The sequence below is a fragment of the Leopardus geoffroyi genome, chromosome B1, assembly GCF_018350155.1.
Source record: "Leopardus geoffroyi isolate Oge1 chromosome B1, O.geoffroyi_Oge1_pat1.0, whole genome shotgun sequence".
Taxonomy (NCBI): Eukaryota; Metazoa; Chordata; class Mammalia; order Carnivora; family Felidae; genus Leopardus; species Leopardus geoffroyi.
Window position 1 is genome coordinate 155,700,697 of NC_059327.1, and position 16,854 is coordinate 155,717,550.

General features: G+C 35.0%; 1 protein-coding gene and 1 long non-coding RNA gene across 36 annotated transcripts in view; one reads left to right on the forward strand and one right to left on the reverse strand.

Annotated features, from left to right (window-relative positions):
• The window catches only part of ADGRL3 (adhesion G protein-coupled receptor L3), an 828,850-nt gene that overhangs the window by 671,613 nt on the left and 140,383 nt on the right, over positions 1-16,854 (reverse strand). The window lies entirely within an intron of this gene.
• Positions 12,468-15,784, forward strand: LOC123595933. The gene is made up of 2 exons (XR_006711437.1): positions 12,468-13,455; positions 15,031-15,784. It is a non-coding gene; the product is annotated as an uncharacterized LOC123595933 (long non-coding RNA).

Here is a 16,854-nt window from a genome sequence, read left to right on the forward strand (position 1 = left end):
TTTATATCCCTATGTGATAAACGTAGGGATGCATATATCTTTTTGAGTTACTGTTTTCATTTTTTTTGGATAAATACTCAGAACTGGAATTACTGGATAATATACTAGTTCTATTTTTAATTTTTTGAGGATTCTCCATACTGTTTTCCATACTGGCTGCACCAATATACATATCTAACAACACCACACAAGGGCTCCCTTTTCTGCACATCCTCACCAACATTTGTCATTTATTGTCTTTTTTTTATAATAGCCAATCTAAAAAGTGTGAGGTGATATCTCACTGTGGTTTATATTTCCAGAAATGGATTGTTTAGTACAGAGTGAAGAAAAGATGATAAAGTTGCTTTCTCCAAGGTTAGGGTGACTTATCTATTACTTTTATATGATACAACCACAAGACATTCAGGAAACCTTAGCCTTTTAGTCAACCCCATCAACAAATATTCATTGAGTACATACTTTCATCACAAACAGTAGGCTATACCAGAAGCATCTGCCCTTTCCTTTCTTATAAAGGAATTCTCAAACATTGTTAATCAATTAATTAATCTTCTCTCCAGTTTATTTTAGTATTCTTCTCAACTTTGAAAGGTCTTTATGTTGGGAAATACAGCAGGAGCAGAAGGGACATGTGAGAGGAGAGGAGCCTTTGTAATCTACTTTCTCAAATCATCACTATGTTGGCCATATCATCACCACCTCCTATCTTTTACTCTCTTGGCTTTCTATTCCTCAACTAGTTTATCAATATACCACCGCCATGGCAACTGATGAGCATTTTTGATTTACACATTTTGTTCAGACCTCTTTGTTGATGTAATTATAAATACTTTTCCATTTTTTCCCCAAAGTTTTTCATTTCTTTCAATACAACTACAACATCTCAAATCAGTATCGCAAAACAAAATTTGACATTTCTATCTCTAACTTAAATTTTGTAACTCTAATTATATCCAATAATGATGCCTATCAAATTCCTCCTTTGCCCATTATCTTCCTACAAATTTAACATCACAATCTACATATAAACATTAAGATGACGTGTGGGAACACAAAACACGCTGCTTCCCTTTTGCCTCAAAGTTATGACTAATTGAGAAAATTATATAGAATTTATTAGAAAATGCATAGGTAAATAATGTACACATTTATATGAAAATGGTTTGAAAGATAAGGCTACCTATTAAGATAAAAGCTACCTCCTTGGGATAAAACCAAGAATATACATATTTTATCCATATGCACACAAATATCTAAATAACTAAATAGGCTAAATAGGCTTTTCACCAGGTTTTCCGTGGAAACAATTCATAAAATAAACTTAAAATGCATTTTAAATAGAAACTATGTAAAATGGCAGAGTTTGATATGTTTATATATGTGTGTATAACTATAAACATATATAGGTATATATGCACACACATAAAATATATATACACACAGACTTACTTACTTCCTTATTCAAAACAGCACACATCTTAATGATAACTTACACCACCTGGACCACTTTGTCTGCCCAGAACAGCAGCAACTTCTCCTTCTGGGAAGTGTGAGGGGCCTGTCTCCCTAAGCCAGAGCAGCTAAACCTAGAAGATTCCTCTCTTGGGATTTTTCACCTGGGGAGTCAAATGAATGAAGAGACTCAGTTTCTTTCCTTTCATGTTCAGCTGTAAGTCTGAGAACTAGCAAGCACAGAAAATTTTCAATTCATAACATATCACTCAAATCATTAGGTGCCCCAATGTATGAAAGTAGTAATTACGAATAACCGAAAGACCACTGCATCACTACCCTTAATTTTACACTTTTGACAGGACAGTTATTATAAAGATCCAGATTTGCCTACGAAGAAAGAAAATCCTCCATCACAGTATTTTGGAAGAAGCATACCTTTTCATAAAAATTATACTCTCTACTACATAATTACTTTTCAGTATTGAATTCAAAATTCTAAAAGCACTATGACAGGTATATTTTCTTAACTGAAACTATTACACATATGGGTTCATGCTCCATGGATGTCAGGACCTCAAATAATTTTCTCTAATTGATTATCAGCATTGTATTTGAACTTGTTTCCCTGCTTCCAACCTGAACCCGTTCTGAAACTGTCTCTACAATACCCGGTCCATACGCATTAAGCACTCAACATGTATCTGTCAAACTAATAAATTTCTAAAATAACTAAATATATCTTAACCTATTGACAACCTTAGAAAGTGACCTGGTCCTGAGTGATTACTAAATACATATTTGTAGAATAAATGTTAAGAAGTAGTGAATGTTTATGCTTTTGATGGCTAACTCAAAAATAAGCAGGAGCAAGGTATAGTGTGAAAATACCATCTATGAAACATTGATTCATTCATTTACTGATTCATTTAACATTGACTATAAATAAGGCACAATTTTATGAGCCATGGATAAATATCACAAAGAAAAAAGCCTCACAGACCCCACAGTTTAGGGGAAAATAATGATATCTAACATTTTTTTTGAGTGCTTACTTTATATAATAAAGGTACTAGTACTTGGCAAGCATCATTTCCTTCAATCTTCATTGCAACCTATAAATCAAGTACTAATATTATTTAACAGACGTCAAAAGAGGTAAGCAGTTATAGCCTTTTGTGTGATCCAGCAAGGAGTCTGGACTTGATTAAAGTTGATAATGGGACACTGTGTTTTATAATATGGTGAACCTTATAAAGAGAAAAAAATAGAGAACTGTGGTGTGTCATTTTAGGAAGAAGAGATTTGTGGTTAAAATAACCTGGATTATTGCTGTGTTATAATTTCTATAATTACTGAAAGAAAAACAATAATACTTAATTACCTTTAAAAGTAAAATTATATCATAAATCGTTCTCAGTAGAATGGAGACATTTTAAAATTGCTATTGTTTTCTGTTATTCAGAGAACATTTATTAAATGTCAAAAATTGTGGGGGTGCCTCAGTGGCTCAGTTGGTTGAGCGACCGACTTCAGCTCAGGTCACGATCTCCCAGTCCCCAGCTTTGAGCCCCAAGTTGGGCTCTGTGCTGACAGCTCAGAGCCTGGAGCCTGCTTCAGATGCTGTGTGTCTCTCTCTCTCTGCCCCTCCCCCACTCGTGCTCTGTCTGTCTCTCTCTCTCAAAACTAAATAAACATTAAAAAAAATTTTAATATTAAAAATTGTGAAGCAGGGGCACCTGGGTGGCTCATTCAGTTAAACGGTCAACTCATGATTTCAGTTCAGATCGTGATCTCACAGTCCTGAGATAGAGTCCACACTGGGCTCACGCTGAGTATGGAGCCTGCTTGGGATTCTCTCTTGCTCTCTCTGCCCCTTCCGTGTGTGCTCTCTCTCCCTCTCTCTCAAAAAAAAAAAAAAAAAACAAAAAACAAAAAACAAAAAAAATGTGGAGGAAAAGAATCCTCACATGGATGGAACATATTTTTAAATAGCAAAATAAAAGCCTGTTTATTATCAAGTTTTACTATTTCATAAGATTCAAAATGTTTGGTTACATTTAAAAATTGCATTGCTTTTTTATACATTATAACTAGGAATATCATAAAAATCGTATTTACTTATCATTCAACCATAATCAATTCTAATAGAAATAAGATAAATATGTTAAGGCAGCTAAATCTATATATCTTAAATAACCGTATTCCCAACCTCTTCAACTTCAGTTCAAAATTCCCTTTTGAAATTATATTAAAAACGTTTAAAATAATAGTTTTTTACTTTTTAAGTCTAGATTTTTTTTTACTTTCAGTTGTATTATCACTTTGCCATTACGCCAGATTTCTACATTCCTTAAGACAAATTTAGCTAACTGGTGCAGTGGGAGACAAAGGAATAATTGATTTAAAAAATTAACCACTGAATATTAAAAGGCAGATTTATCAGGTTGCCAGGTCTTCCAGTTTATGAAACAATGTCTAATAAAATGGCAGTCATGATTTACTAAGGTTTTAAAATTCATTATTATATCTACCATATTTTACACTTTTGACTAGTCCTTTTCTCACATTTAAGCTTTCTGTATCATAGAAATTTATTTTTGCTCATTAAATAACCTTAATTCTGTCTTGTAAAAGTTTAATTGGAGAATTATGTGTCCACGTTCCAGAGAATATAAGTTTTGTTAATGTATTTTAAGAATATACATTTATTCTGGTAGTACTACCAGGATACTCGTTTGAATATGCCATGTTTTTTCTCCCCACAGCTCTGCTTTATAATAATAAAGAATATTTATTACACAATCTCACTGAAGTACCCAGGGAAGAATAATTACAGAATGTTAAAAAGAGAAAGCTGTGGCTTTTTTGAATAAAAAAGAAAAAGATTAGTATCTTGATACACGTTCAAAAATTACCCTCCTGGCAATTTCAAACAATATAACATAAATAAATGCAAAATGAAGAGCCAAATGCATTGGAAAATAACCATATTATGATCATTTTGATTAAAAACATTCCTATGTGAATATGAAAATAAAGAGTGTCTTATCTCTGGATTTTCAAGTTTGATTTGCTTTGCCTTCTTTTTGGTAATCATTATTTTCTATTTTTTCAATAATATTTGCTTTTTTTACATATTGAGAAAAAGTACAAAAATATCTAAGAGTATTCTCTGCTGGTTTTAGATGATGGGGAAACATTAAAAAGTCAGCTTGTCTGTCTTTAAGAAATGATGGACAAGAAATAATCCATTGAGGTAGAAATAAAAATTACAATCTGAATATAGCTTCTTTTGATCACTACAGAATAAAGATATAAATTTTCTAATAGTACTTTTAACAAGTACCTCAAGCTGACTTTTTTCACCATGGTAAGGTAAATGCAATTTCTCCATATAGAAGATACACAAAGTCAAGATTCATTTTAAAAGATAGCATTAATCAACAGGCCAATTCCTTGTCTTATGATTTTGGTTTTGAGCACAGTACAAAACTTCAACATTTTTTTCTCACAGAATATGCAACATCTTTGAGTATCTAACTTAATAAATTGCCAATGTCTGTCATAGGTCCTTTCATTTGACTGGAGTCATTACTTTCACTAGGGTTTTAAATATGAATCACGGGGTTTAAACACAGGCATAATTTGCACTAGCTTTATTTCTAGTGAAGTCAGGCATCATACCGAAGGACTTATAGTTCAAAACACCATTCTGAGTAGTTGTGAGTTATATACTGAAAACCAAAACAGTGTATTAATAACACACTGGGCTCTACTGTTTGGTAATGCATTAAGCAATATCTGTTGGACTGAAAGAGCTAATGCACCTTCCTCTAGCTGTAGGAAGTGACTTAGTCACGGGGCAGGGGGCGGGGAGGGGGGAATATAATTTAATATACCTTCCCACCTGGTAGCAGGAAATGAAAAAAAAAAAGAGCTATCTCTCCTTTTTTTTTCCCTTACAAAGCTAGAAGTTTTCACTTTGATGTAATGAAAGGCATATAAAAAATTTAAAAACAATTCTCATTACTAATCTAGGGAGGTCTCACATATCAATGGAAAAGCTTAAAGTTTCTTGTACATTCACATATGTAATTTTGGGTGCTCTGAAAGTTGCATTAACTCTCACAAACATCCTGGACAGTTACAGGACACAGAATAGTAAAGCACGGATCATGGCATCTAAGGACATCTATACAAAGTTGTCATGCCCCCAAGTATTTATACTCTTTCTCAGGCTAAACAGTTTTTCTACATTTCTTTATATAATATGATCTGGAACTTCTTCACCATCATAATTTTTCGTAATTAGGACCTCTAAGAATGGCTGTCATTCTTAAGTTTCTTTCTGTTCAATACCAAGCATAACTGCTTTATTCTGGATAAGATTAATTTTCATTAATGACACCACCACAATGTCAAACCGTGGTAAGGTAACTGAAACCTAAAACTTCCAAAGTGATGCCCACGGTTAAAATAACTTTGGTTCTTTTCTTACGCAAACCTGCCACTTTTGACGGATCGAATGCATAGGAAATGCAATATACTATTGAACTTCACTCATTTGTATATATCTGTTTCAGCTGGTACTATAAATTCCTTGCAGGTACAGGAGCACCCGAGCAACACATACAGTAAGCCCTTGATCAGAACTGCCAAATGAATTAAACCCCCTCAGTCTTATCTACATGAGTAGCTCCAAACCCACTTCATGTCAATATAGTAATTCGTCAGATGATTTCTTGAATCATAGAAATCAGATGCCATGAACCTCTTCAACTCATGCAAATTTTATGGCCTGAAGAGAACAATGTTGGAATTTATTCTGAAATGTATGATTTTGCTACCAAGTAAGTGTCCTCTGCAAATAAGGAGAAATTACATTTGATGTCATTCTTCAACTCATTAATAAAACGTTGAGCATTTTATAGGAGGACAAAAGAGACACAAAAGTGTAGTATGCCACAGAAAACTTCCTGTCAGAAAGTATCAATAATGACGATCCTCTAGGTAGATTTCTTGAATCTGTTAATAATAACTGCCCTTGTACTTAGACCAGAGTTTTTATTCCTGGACATGCAATAAACAGAGATTTCCCAATGCTATCACATGGGCTTTTTGTTTGACTTAGAAATGTTTCCTATAAAACAAAAATCAATAAATTAAATGAGAACTCAATCAACATCACAGCCGATAAAACAATTAATTTTTAGAAATAACAAAATATGTAATTATTTAATCATAACAGTTATCAAAATTAAACATAATTTAATTGCTTATTCAGAGTCATTAATTATGTAGAGTTGAAAAATTACACTATTGAAGCAATCATTTAATCATTAGAGCTAGAAAAATGTCTAAGTACTAATTCATTATTTCTGCTATGCTCTTGGGAAATTATATCCCATATTTATAATAAAACTAACATAATTATTTAAAAATGCATAACTAATAACATTGGCGTAAATCTTTAATATGCTAAATCAATATATGAAAAAAGGTCAAATTTAGAAATATTTTCTCAAAAGATAAATTTAAGACAATGAAATGAGCAAACAAAAAAGGGATGTATACAATTTATATAGTTCTCACTCACATGTACTACACTTAGTTAACTTAATTAAAAGCTAAATCTCTTTATTACTTAGTGACTAAATAAGGTTCAACAATTATTCTCACGAATTTCATGTTGCTTTAACTTGTAAAAGAAACTTTAAAAAAATGCTTTATAGTTCTGACTTTTATGATGCCAGGAAATACCTAAATTTGAAAACTCTCTTCAAGGGAACAGTAGACAGAAGCAGGACTTTTGGCTGACCTTTTAGGGGACATTATTCAAGGATTCATATGCTGCAGAATTACAATTAGTCTCTGCCAGTGACTTTTGTTAATCAAGTTTGCATTTCCTTTGAACTTTACAATCCTGTACATCCGTGCATCTGTTTAACTTGTACTTACTCAAGCAACCTATCAGAATCACTAGATTATGCAAAGCAACTATTGGCAATTCTTATATATACATGCATTTCAAAAAAAATGCATCTTTTTCATTTAAGTGACTTTGAAGGAAGGTCTTAAAGAAACCTTCATTTTCCCTGAGTGATGACTGTGGAATAAGGGATTACTTGCCATGCTGTAGTTAATAAATCATAGGAATTGTTTCTCTCTCTCTCTCTCTCTCTCTCTCTCTCTGATATACCATATAAAATACTGCTGATCTCTAAAAAAGTCTTCTTAAAGAAGGACCACTGTCAATGCACTATTTTATTTGTGGGTGATACATAGCATAAATCCATCTCACTGAATTATGGAGATACTGAAGTGCATCTATCCTAGACATTCTTGGTGACTGAACAAGCATATAAAGTAAATTAAAGAATCATGAAATTAAAGATCAAAAATAAATAATGCCAAAGATAATCTGGAACAGCATCTTCCAAAGTGTGTTTAACTGAAGTCAAGTTCTGCAGATATGAATTAAGTGTATGAGGCTCCATAGTCAAATAGGTTGAGAAATGCTAGGATAAACAATGTTAAATTGTTTTTTCTCCCTATAGGAATTCTCAGACTTTAAGATGTTATTAAGCACTGTAAATTTGTAAGAGGAAATAATATGCTGTGTTTGCCAAATTCATTTGACTGTGAGATTCCTTTTTTATGTAACATCTGGGTCTAGCATCTATTATATTTTAGAAAATGATGATCTAGTCCAAACATCACAATTTATATAGCCTAGATTAGTGAAGTAACTTGCCAAGGTTATAATACTAGTCAGCAAGAGAGCAAAGACCTGGCCAGGGTCCTCCCAACATATCACTTATGACACATAGTAGGACATCTTGCCAGGCTGGTATGATAGAGGGAGAAGGAACAAGGCTTTTGAGTGTAGTTGCAAGGCTATTAGCAAAATGACGATATGGGATCTAACATAGATAAGGAAAAAAATATCAGTGCATTAAACGTATTGATGCTATGAGGGGAGGGGAGGGGAGTAGAGAGGAGGGGTGAAGGGGAGGGGAGGGGAGGGGAGGGGAGGGGAGGGGAGGGGAGGGGAGGGGAGGGGAGGAGAGGAGAGGAGAGGAGAGGAGAGGAGAGGAGAGGAGAGGAGAGGAGAGGAGAGGAGAGGAGAGGAGACTGTAGTCAGAAAGGTTAGGTCTAATTTTTGTGGTTATGAAAGTTGAAATACATATATGGTGATGATAAGATATAGGATAATCACAGCAGAGGGGTAAAGTAATAAGAAATGGTTAAGCCTCAAAACTGAGAGGTATTAAGGGGCACCTGGGTAGCTCAGTCGGTTAAGCACTGGACTCTTGATTTCAGCTCAGGTCATGATCTAATGGTTCCTTGGATTGATCCCTACATCAGGCTCTGCACTGACAGCATGGAGCCTGCTTGGGATTCTCTTTGTCCCTCTCTCTCTGCCCCTTCCCTGCTCGCACACGATCTCTCTCACTCTCTCTCTCAAAATAAACAAACATTTAAAGAAAAAATTGAGACGTGTTAAATCACAGCTGTTTGAAGTTACTGAAAGCAAGGTTAAGGACTTGATGAGACTGACCCTTGAAGATTTCCTGAATGAAAAAATGACTAGATTCATTATTTCAGCAATTAGGAAGAAGGTGGTAAAGCCCAGAGACAGGAATCTCAAAAGAATATGGCTTATCACAAAAAGAAGAGAAATATGAAGGAGAAAATGGCCACCAAGGAGACGGTGATACCTTTTTTCCCCACCCTGAGCTATGTGGGGTATGTCAGGTATGGATGCCCAAGACATTCTCCTCCGGGGTCACTTAGAAACATACAAATTAGAAAGGAAACTTTACATATACATGACATTTCTCTAGAGACAGAGTGTAAGTTTTCATTATCACTATTAAATATTTATATAATTGAATAGTTTATCATTGTTTATCCCGATATTGCAAGGGAAGCTGCAATAAGTAAATAGTCATGAATTAATAATTTTGGTCAACTGACAGGCTCCAGAGGTTTGGCCCAAATTTTAACTTTAAGCCAAATCTATAAAGTGCCTATAACAAATAGGAAATAATACCCTGGGACTCCAAGAAGTGAAATGGATTGTATCCCTTCAAGCATCATAAAAACCGTTTACCAGCAGCGTGGGAATGCTGTAATAGGCATATTTAATCCTACAGTAGGGAATGCAATTGGTACAATCTATGTGGGAAATAATTTGGCAAAGAGCATCAATCTATTATAATATGACTACTATTTAACCCAATATTTATATAACTTCTATGACTTAAGAGACTAATTAATACAGAGAAAACTTTACGTGAAAGATACTTACCTTATTATTCAAGATTGCTAAAAATGGAGACCTATTAAGTATCAAAATAAAGACATGAAGTATCATAGCAGTGCTATATGATAAATAGGATAATCAGCATATTGGTGTTTCAATGTTTCTAATGATGCAGGTATAAATGCCTACATTATAATGCCAAATAGGAAATTAAAAGATAAAATTGTGAGCTATCAACAGAGTAAAAATTATGCATAGGGAAATACAGATTGGAAGTAAACATATCACAATAAAAACAATGCTTGCCTCTAGATGGTAGGAATATAAACCCTTTTTTTTATTCTTTAACATTTCATAATTCTAAAACTTCTACAATGAATACTCATTATTTTATAATCAGAAATAAAAGTATTTGCCCTAAAATACCAAGATCCTAGTTTTACAATAAGCATGTATAAGAAAAACCTCCATTTTAGAGTGGTTTGCAATGTTTAGCAAAACACTATTTATTTCATAACTCCCCCTATAATTCCACTTTTACAATTATACTCTCCCAAAATAATCGCACCAAGACACCAATAGGTATGACCATGATGTCTGCCGTATTTATATTCAAAGTAGGAAAAAACTTAAACCAACCCAGAACTCCAACTATAAGGGACTGAATAACTAAATTGTGGATCTTGTTTATAAAAGACTACTATAAAACTGATAAAAGAAACCTACATACACTAACAGGAATATTTCTATGATAAGTTTTGAAATGACAAAAACATCTGAGGGAACATTCTGTATAACAACTGTGTTTTAATTCTTAAATGGATATTTTATGTGCTTTATATGTAGATGCCATATTTATGCACAGAAATATCTCATTTATAAATACACAATCCCGGGGCGCCTGGGTGGCGCAGTCGGTTAAGCGTCCGACTTCAGCCAGGTCAGGATCTCACGGTCCGTGAGTTCGAGCCCCACGTCGGGCTCTGGGCTGATGGCTCAGAGCCTGGAGCCTGTTTCCGATTCTGTGTCTCCCTCTCTCTCTGCCCCTCCCCCGTTCATGCTCTGTCTCTCTCTGTCCCAAAAATAAATAAATGTTGAAAAAAAAATAAAAAAAAATACACAATCCCATATAGGACACAGTACATACAAAGAAAAGTCTAGAAAAATACACGGTAAATCATCTACCTTATTTACTTATGGGCAACAGGAGGGGCTGGAGTTTTATACTTTAACTTGATACACCTGTACGGTTTTTTCTAAGAATTCATAAATTCCTATAGTAATAATATATTCAAATAAAATTTACCCAAATAAAAATATGAACATTCCCATGTTCACAAATATCTCCATGGATTAATAGTTTTGAAAATATGAAATATAGCTATTCCTCAAAATTACATTGATTTCCATAGGTTATATACTTAATAAAATAGTTTTACATAAAACAAGAACAAAAGACCCACACCCCAGTCATTATACCAAACAAGACAAAATATACATACATCTTAAAAATATCAATGTTATTTTGACAAAGTTACATCCCAGAGAGTGCATTGAAAGCAAACTATTTTAAAAGAATTGTTATTAAATCCATTTCTGGCCTCAAAGTCACTATGGTTCCTCAAACTAATATAACTCCCAGCATCGTACACCCCACCCTACCCCCATGCACACAGACACAATTCAAAGGAGGAAAAAAAACCCTATAAAAAACAACAAACAAAGTCCTTTGGCCCCTGATGTATCATTATTTATTACCGCTTCTGTTGCTAAATACTAGTGAAAAACAACTTCATAAAAAAGTCTTTAAAGGAGAAAGTTCAGCATAATTCTCCAGACAAGTAGTAATATTCCAGACAGAGCAAGATAAATAAGGTAAGACAGATGAACTGGTATATACTGCATTTTGTCAAACTGGACAAAAGCAACATTGTTCAGTCACCACCAGTGACACCATATTAAAGTCTACAATACAAAGAGGTAGCCAAATGACACATTAACTCATTCTGCTTTTATTAAGCACTTAGTATGTGCCTGACCTTAAACTGGGGATTTGAAAAAAATAAAGCTATACAGAAAGAGACAGTATGGAAATAAATGCCCATCCCACTCTCCTTGCCCCCCAAAAGTGAGACAAAAACAATTAGAAGTTGTTAATTGCTATAACAAAGACAAGCATGGAAGATATGGTGGGAATGAGGAAGGTGAGAAAGGATTTACTGAGAAGGTGATTTTTTGGACTGGACTTTCAAATGAGGATTAATAGAGCTAGTCGGGCTACCCTCTGGTGAACAGCAAGCAGTCAGATGTGAGTAGAGCAGAATTATTCCCTAGAGCAGAATGTCCAATTTAGTTTGAATCTGAGTGATGATGGCTCTGATGCATGTCCTGTCTAAAATACAAGCCTAATCACCACATCACAGTGTGAAAATAAAGCACTTCATCTTCAGATGGAGAACTTAAGGAAGTGCAGAACAGGCCGAGTTAGATACCCCACCCCATCTCACGCTCCTCTTTACATGGCAGCCACGGCCAGTTGAAAAAAATAAATCCCGAACAAGTATTCCAATAATGTTGTTTTTCAGTTATTTGAGCGAACTGACGGCTTCTATCTGCCTGAAGAGTTCCTGCCAGAGTACCTCCTCTGAGAATAAGCCAGCTGGCAGCAGACGGGTTCCAAAAAAAACCTGAGCTTCACAAACCCAAGGACCTAGAAATCCGAGATTGTCCCCCTGGGCTCCATCATCATACAGAACCAATTCCAAACTATGGAACCATCTCTGCCAATTCATACTAATATACAGAGGGCAAGACAATTTTAGTCATAAGACTATTTAAATATCTGTGTAGCTATATGTTCTCACTAGAACAAATTCAAAAGAAAAAAATATTTTTTAAATGTAGTATAAAAGAAAGTTCACATTCCCAGTAATATTTAAAATACATGAAAAACCTCTTACGTGGTGTAAATGATAATCAAATGGATGCTATTCAATAACAATGAATTCAACCTCTGTGAGTTGGGGCACCATAACTTAATCATCAAAAGTGCAGTGAGGCTAGAAGGTATGTATTTTATATCTGAATCAAATAAAACAATCCAACACCGGCTCATTCATTATTCTGTATACATTTTCCTCAGTTACTGAAATGAAAGATGGTGGCATGGGTGTTTACTTAAAAATCTCTCAGATCTCCTTTAGTATAAAAGAAACAGATGTAACTGCATTGTTGAGCTTAACAAACATCTAAGTTAAACAAAACTGTGCTGAGACCCACAATCAACAAGTCTGTAGAGTGCCTAGGTTTCCTTGACACTCCTGATCACCTAATTAAAGACTGATGGAAGGCTGAGTATTTATGATGCGCTGTACTAAGGGCTTGTGCACATGTTTTCACCAAGTCTCAAAATAAATATCTATGAGTTACAACTATTCTTATAATTGTTTAATAGGAAGTACTGAGAAATGAAGTGTCCTGAGCAAAGGCTAGAATGAAGCGTGAGTTTGGATCAATCACTGTTGGAGTCAGTCTGACAGAAAAGCATTTAAATACTATATTAGTGGGCCTATGAAGAGAATGTTTAAATCTCCCTAATACTACCATCAGTGCTCAGTCATGAGAACAGTGCCAGAGATTAGGAATCTAATCACATCACAGTAGTGCATGTGTGACCCATGGAATGATCATGAGTCAAGTTTGCTGGCATGGGGAAACAGTATTACTTGGTAAGATTTAATGTAAAATACACTTTCATAATACTGTTACATTCTTTTAGCTTACCTAAATTCTTAAGACTAGAGTAAGGCATTTACATTCATGTAAAATGCCCATTATAGTTTATTACACTGACTTTCACTTAGTAGTTATTCAATTGTTTTTATGATGAATAGAAAATATATTGTGCTACCTGTACAATATTTAAAAATATATACAAAAGTTGTGTGTGTGTGTGTGTGTGTGTGTGTGTATACAGTGTTCTTCCGGTGATCAAATTTAGAGATACATAATTAAATCAGCCAAGTTGATGAACAGAGCTGCATAGAGAATGATTTAGAACATTAGATACCACACATGACAATCTTTCTCAATGTCCTTCCGCTATGGTTTCTGAACTTCTTGTATGAAAACCAAACTGCCTACTTACATATAAATCTCTGTGCCACAACAGTACCTGATATATCCAGTCAACCTCTTCTCTGTTTCACACACACACACACACACACACACACACACACACAAATACCAGTGAATCAGAGGCACGATGATTTTGAGAATCACCTACAAACATAATGAACAGAAAGGCATATTCTGCATTGCATGGAGGTCTTGAAGTACTACTCAGAAGATGAATTAAAACTCAACGTTAAGGGGCACTTGGCTGGCTAAGCCCCATGTTGGGCAGAAAGCTTTCAAAACAACTCAGTGTTAGAGAGATCATGATATATTTTCTTTTAGAGAGAGAGGGCACGTGCAAGTGGGGGAGAGTGAGAGAGAACCTTAAGTAGGCTGCATGCTCAGTATGGAGCCTGATGTGAGGCTCGATCCCACAGCTGTGAGATCATGACCTAAGCCAAAATCAAGAGCCAGACACTTAACAGACCAAACCATTCAGGAGCCCCTCTTTTAATTACAGTAGCTAAAAGACCTAGGACCTGCCTTGTATCTATCTACATTTATGAAAATATCAGTAGACATGGCTATCTTTTTAGTGTATGCATGTGTTTAAATAAGGGTTTTCTTAGGTATTTATGCAGGTCAATGCTCTGCATAAACAACCAAGGTACAATAATATGAATAGACTTACGTGTCTTTAAAACAACAACAACAACAACAACAAAGAATCTCCAAGGAAGCACCGTCATGGTCACACCTTAAGTTGATTAAATGAGGAAACACATGTGAAGCAGAGTACTAGGCATGTGCTCAATACTTTAATGTGTTCATTCAAGTATCAGCTTACACAGATTTTTTTGTACAGAACAAATGAATGCACCATTTCCATCTAAGTCAAAATTTCGACTAAACAGAAAAGAGGAAAAAAGGAAGAAAGTACCTGGAATTTCACAAAGCCTCTGCAAATTCCCTAGGAGGGGCTGGGAATGATAAAAGGCAGAGGCATAGTATTTCATTAGCTTGCTGTAACATCCCGATTGTCTTACTTTCCTTCGTAACTCAGGGTTTTAATTCTGTCTCTAAAGTAATGGGTGAGGGTGTGGAGGGAAGGAATACAAGCCCGTTTAATTTGCAATTGTCACTTATCTGCTGAAGATTCTGTCATTTTTTTTTTTTATTCTCCAAAGCACCTCAGTCATCCACAGAGGAGACAATCAACCAAGGAGACTCAGAGGAGGTAACCATATAACCATAAAGAGGTCAAAGGCACCTCTTCCCTTGAGAATGCAGTTCAGGGGTAAGAATTCTAAAGGACTGCGGTGGACAAAGCAGGAGATTACAAGGATCAGAGAGGCACTTCTAAAGCAGAAGCCAAGAATAATCAATGTGGCCACCTGCCAAGGAAGGTAACTGCAGGAAAACAAAGGCCAATTCACCCACACCTCCGCAGGTAGGAAATTGGCCTCAAATGTAGCCCACTTTAGCCTAACAAATGAATCAGGTTTTAAAACTAGGAACTTCCCTCCTCCCTCAACACATCACATTATGAAAGTATGGAACAGAGTGGGTAACTTGCGTGTATTTGCCTCCCCATTTCCAGAAAATCCTGTCTTCAAAGCTATTTTTTTAGGGATTATAAGAAGACTAAGAAATACAAAGAATGCCTTTGTGGCTCAGCACACTGTTTATATCCAGATATCATGAAGCTTTGCATTCAAACCCCAGTTGTAATGGAGTTCCACAGTAGAATGGGTACAGTGAATGCAACCACCATGAATGTTGGCAGATTATTATACAAAGGGCAGTTATCCCACAGAGAGGGCTGGCAGGTTGACAGGGGACCAACAAACGAATAAACTGAAAGGCATAATGAGCCCGATTTCCACCCTAATACACACACACACACACACACACACACACACACACACAGGCACTCACTCACTCACTCACTCCAAGGAAAACAAGCTACCAAAATAACCTGCTACCTTCCATGCTCCTTACACTGCTTTTAGAGGGGAAACTCTAAAACTGGCAGACCTTCTCAGTCAGCAGAGTCTAACGAGAGAATTAAAATAAAAGAAAGGAACAGAGGCTCAGCTTCACAGACCTTACAGGACTGCATAGACTTGATTGGATTCTACAACATGGGCATGTTGGAAGGTATTTTCAATCCATATGGAGTAGGGATAACAAACAAATCATTTCTCAGGTCCAACTCATTTTTGAAACGGAAAAGAAAAACAGCTATCCCAAACCCTTTCCTCACAAAAGGAGAATTTTCAGAGATTTGAGGGGGAGCGTTTTGTTTAGATTTGACTGCCAATATGAAAATGTAGCTTGTGTAGTCCAGCACTGATCTAAATACTACTCGCCAAATTTTTATTTTTAAGGTGTACAATCTGATATGTACATTGTGAAACGATTACCACAATTAAGTTAATTAACACATTTGTTTGAACTGTTTTAAAGGGAAGATCGATGTTGTATACATTATGCATCTTATGTATTACAATTAAGTCCTTATAGAATACATCATATATTTTCTATTATTACTATTATTTCTATTATTAGAATTTAGAATTCTATGTCTATATCATATTATTTCTATTATTACTATTTCTATTATTACTATTTGTTTTCTATCCAACCTATTTTCCATATACATAATATCCTTGGTTTCCTTATTGTTAATCTGAAAATAAATAAAATTCTAATTATCAGGGAAAAACATTTAATCACAGTTTACATTAGATATTTAGATGTAAACAATAGTTAATTGAAAACTTCTCTACCTTCATGCAATATCAATGATACATCAGGTCAGAACACAAAAGTCCCTTCAGAGTTTGAAATAAAGTGTTTACAGGAATGAAGAAATATTTCTCAAAACTGAAATTTGGGAATCAGATGTTTTATACACATACATGGATATTTTTTATCTGTACTTCCATTTTACCTCATGCATTGTCCTAGAAATACACAAACTGTGGGAACTCTGATACTTATTTGAA